This window comes from Mus caroli, chromosome 3, assembly GCF_900094665.2.
Source record: "Mus caroli chromosome 3, CAROLI_EIJ_v1.1, whole genome shotgun sequence".
Classification (NCBI taxonomy): domain Eukaryota; kingdom Metazoa; phylum Chordata; class Mammalia; order Rodentia; family Muridae; genus Mus; species Mus caroli.
The window spans coordinates 79,645,193-79,649,872 of record NC_034572.1 but is presented as its reverse complement, the minus strand read 5'-3'; the positions used below and the strand labels follow the sequence as shown (position 1 = coordinate 79,649,872).

General features: G+C 45.9%; 1 protein-coding gene and 1 pseudogene across 7 annotated transcripts in view; both read left to right on the top strand.

The window, feature by feature from the left end:
- The window catches only part of Dclk2 (doublecortin like kinase 2), a 135,410-nt gene that overhangs the window by 62,882 nt on the left and 67,848 nt on the right, over positions 1-4,680 (top strand). The window lies entirely within an intron of this gene.
- On the top strand, positions 2,400-2,800 carry LOC110290677 (annotated as a pseudogene).

Genomic DNA, 4,680 nt, shown 5'->3' with positions numbered 1-4,680 from the left:
GAGAGAGAGAGAGAGAGAGAGAGCGAGAGCGAGCGCACATGCATGCACGCATATATGTGTGTTCACCTATGGGACAGTTCAAAGGGAAGTTTTTAATAAATGGAATAGAATTCCTTTACAGATTCTGGCCCTCCAGAACCAGAAGAGGTGTAGAGAGCTCCTTGTGCAGCATAGCCAGGTAGCATTTAAGTTATGATGGGCTGAGGTGCAGAAAGGCACTTGGTTTTTATTCAGACAGGGTCTTGATTAATTGACTGCTCATGGTCAAAGCTCAGCTGGTGTGACTGCCTAAGATGTAGGTATTGTTAAAAAAAAAAAAAGTATATATCCAAGCCAGGATTTCAGGTTGTTTTCCTTCTAATAAGTTAGATTGCAATTTATTAAATAAGAACTCAACCTATAGGCAAAGTTTAATTTAGTAAGATATATTTATACTAAAGCAAACTGGGATATTTGTAATTCAAATTTAACAACAAATAATACAAGAAAGAAAGAGTGAAAGGAAGAATAAGGTTTGTTAATGCAGTGGAGGGCGTTCGAGAGGGAAGAAATTGGTCAAGATGATTCCCAGGTCCTCCCACTGTGAGAAGAGTTGGAATCTAACCAGTTTACAATAAACTAAAAGCTTGAGAAGTGGCACTAGGAGCAATGAGGGGGAATTGGAGTGAAAAGACAGTCTGTGCAGGAGAGCAGCAGGGTTCATAGATGACCACTGTGTGCCCGTGGATTTGGGACAATGAAAACAGGGTGGTTCAGTTAGGCTCACTAGAGATTTCTTGGTCTGCTACCTGTGCACCCCTAGAGAGAGGTTGTAAGTGAACTATTACGAGACTAGATTACCTGGCCACATTTTCACTATACTTTAGAAGCAAAATGGAGACCAGAATCCTGGCCCTTGACCCTTTGTCTCTGAAACCTGTTTTAGCGGTACTTTGATATATCATTAGTTTGGAGTAAATTCATGTAAAATCAAGTAATTTTCATAACATAAAGTGGAGACATCTGAAAAGAACTTGGTTGTATAAAAGTGGTTGCATGCAGATATTGAGTACTACCCCATCTCTAGAAAATTACGTTTCCCTTATGGAATGTTCTGGAAAACTAGAGCTTTATATATTGTTAAATTTGTTATTAGAAATACCACCAAATTATATCACCTTCTGCCTCCCTTTTCCCTCCTTGCCCTTAGCTCTTCCACAATTGCAGGTGTCCCATTGGTATCATCAGTTTGTTCTGTCAGGAAGTGCTGGTGAACCCCAAAAGACCACCAAGGAGCTGTTTCCGATGCAATAGCATTAGGGTCTCTTTATTACAAGCTCAGGCTTGGGCTCTCCTCCAACCCAACCCTGACACAGCAGGACAGGAAGGGAAGGTGGAGCAGCCTCGAGACCTCAGCAAGACAAGGTTTTATAGGGATGGGAGTAAGTGAGGGGGTGTCCAGCCTGGCGAGTATATGGAACTGAATGTCTGTTGTGAGCCGACAGGCGGGTGCTCTGAAGCAGGAGCATGAACAATCACAAATGGCCTGAAAGCACATCTGAAACAATCAGACTCATCTTTGATTGACTGTTGCTAAGAAGTAGCTGTGCTGTAGCTCTGAGGTTTGGGCCAAGGACAAGCCGTGGGGTAAGCTGGTAGGTGCTCAGCCTAGGTTTTTATCAGTTATTTTTTTTCCCACGTGCTTGAAGATCTGGCTTGACTTAACAAGTAGTAGCCTGGAAAGAAGCAGGAAGATCCTGATGACCTCCTGCTGAAGATTTCAGGTCCAGGGGAGATCTTGTCTCAGAAACACTGATCTCTGTCCTCCACACACATGTGCATACATGTGTATAAGCACCCACACAACACGAACACACAGGTGCATGTGCACACACAGAAGCCAAGTACTTTGTATCAGGACAATAGAATGATGCTTTAAGGACATTTAAAGAATTATCTGGATACCCCCTATCATAGAACCAAGGTTAATGGCTTTTAACTGAATGGAAAGACTCTTAGAGAAGAGAAGTCAACATGGCATTGCTTACACACGGCCATCCAGAGAAGTATATTCCTAGGTTCAGCCGTGCATGCACTCAGAAGTGTCTTTAGCTTTGGGTCAAGGGTTCTCGACACCCATGGAGCTGACAGCAGACTTTGGAGTTGGTCACGTGATGCTGCTTTGTAGGCATGAGAACTAGGCCTTTGTAGGCATGAGAACTTAGAGTCATGGGCTTCTGCAAGCTTTCAAAAGAAACCTGAAGCCAGGCAGTGTATGTCAAGGTCAGGACCCTTACAAGGAGCCCCAAGAGTGCTTTGTGAAGTTGTAGGGTTGAAAGCTGTAAAGTAGAGACCCTGGGAAGTTGGAGATGCCAGGGATATAGGCTATCTATTAAGGAAAGGCCCAGGGGAGTGATCTGCGAGTGAAACCTACACCATGAGTCTCCTCAATAAACCCAAGAGTGAGATGACCCCAGAGGAGCTGCAGAAGCGGGAGGAGGAGGAATTCAACACAGGTCCCCTCTCAGTGCTAACACAGTCGGTCAAGAACAACACGCAAGTGCTCATTAACTGTCGCAACAACAAGAAGCTGCTGGGCCGGGTGAAGGCCTTTGACAGGCACTGCAACATGGTGCTGGAAAATGAGAAGGAGATGTAGACTGAGGTCCCCAAGAGCGGCAAGGGCAAGAAGAAGTCCAAGCCTGTCAACAAGGACATCTCCAAGATGTTCCTGCGTGGGGACTCGGTCATCGTGGTGCTGCGGAACCCGCTCATCGCTGGCAAGTAGAGCCTGCTCCCTGCCCTGTGAAGGCCTGCAGAACCCTGCCCAAAGGGTGAGAAATAAAACCCTGTGCTTTTTGTAAAAAAAAAATAAAAAATAAAAAATAAAAAGAAAAGGCCCAGGCAACACATGGAACCAGCCCAGGAAACAGGCCATGTGAGTTTGCAAATGCCAAGTTATATCATGCTGTCACATGCCACAGTGCTGGACATGGAATTACAGGACTTAATGTTGGCCCTGGTGGGTTAAGGTCTTGCTTTGGTTTTAGCTGTCAAACCTATGTCCCCACCCCATTACTGCCTTATTGCAATGGGAATGTTTACCCTGTCACTGAATCCTGTAAGTCTGTAATTTGGTTTTGATTTTTGTAGGATCTTATAGCTAAGTGTTTACTCTGGGTCCCAGAGGAGACTTTGGATTTTAACTTATGAACAGTGTTAGAACTGTTAGGACTGTGGGGACTTGTAGATGGGCTAGATGCCTTTTAGATTATGATGTGGCCCTGAGCCTTTGGCAGCGAGGTGTAGAATGTCATAGCCTAAATATGAACTTACTTACTGGAGGCTGTTGGGAAAGAGATTGAAATCTTGAGGGCTCTGAACCAATGAGTCCCTTGATGGATTCATAATATGGTGGCAGTGTTAGGTAGTGTCAGAGGTAAGGCCTCGTTGAGGAATGTCTCCTTCCTGCCTTCCTTTTCTCCACCTGCTTTCTGCTTGCCATGAACGGAACTGTCCTGCTATGCACTCTCCTGCCGCTGCGATGTCCTTTCCTAGCACACTAGACTGAGCCCAGTGAACCTGTGAGCCAAATAAACCTGTCCCCCTTTTAAGTTTTTCTTGCAGGATTTTGGTCACAGCTCGACACCTTGTTTCTTCTCACTTTTGTCTGGCAAGACAACTTTTGCAGTGTTCAGAGTGTATGATTCTTAAATACTTCAATATTTTTCTCTGTCATAGGACTGACGAGAAGGGAAAAACGGGCACAGGGAAGTAGATCAGGACTTGATCTTAGGGCAGACTTGGTTTCCACTCTCGGGCCCTTCGTTCTGCAGTGGTAGCATAGGATGAAGAGCAGCAAACGCAGTATTCCAGTTGTGTCCTTTTGGACCCTAAGAATCCTTTTAGAGGACAGTGCCCCTCCCTGTCTTCGGCATCCGGCTCACCTGTGCCCAGTGTCTGTGGAGCATGGTAACAGGAAGCACAAGAAAACTTGCTCTTCAGAAGTGTCACCAGTGATGCAGTTAAGGTTACTAGAGGACTGAGTTCTTCTGCTTGGCTGAGCCAGGCAGCTCCTATCTTGAGGGACAGAAACACGTTTTCTTCACCCCTTTTAAGTGCTGATCCTACCCTGAAGGATGTGTTGTTCTAGAAGGAAGTTTCTGCTTTTGGCAATAGAAGTAAAACAGAATTTTAGTTGGACCTGCGTCCTTAGCTGTGAGTGCCCCGCATTGTCCTCCCAGGCAGTGGGAAAACCCTGGGGCTGGGAGGCTGTCAGCTGCAATCAGATACTTGCACTGGGGGGGGGGAGCAGGCAGACGCCATGAATTTTAATAGGCTGCTGGATGGGGTGGAGAGGAGTAAGAGCCAAGTCGACTCAAAACAAAAGGATCATAGGGAGGTGTCATGGCCGGGACAGGACAGGACGGAAGTGAAACTCAGGTTATTCATCCTGCAATGATTCTGATGATTTAAGAGGGAAGGATTGCCAAACTCTTATGAAGTGGTGAAGTAAATAATCTTCCATGATTATTAATCCCGCTATACTGATGGCAACAAGAATTTGTCCGAGCCAGGCAGTGGTGGCGCATGCCTTTAATCCCAGCACGTGGGAGGCAGAGGCAGGTGAATTTCTGAGTTCGAGGCCAGCCTGGTCTACAGAGTGAGTTCCAGGACAGCCAGGGCTACACAGAGAAACCC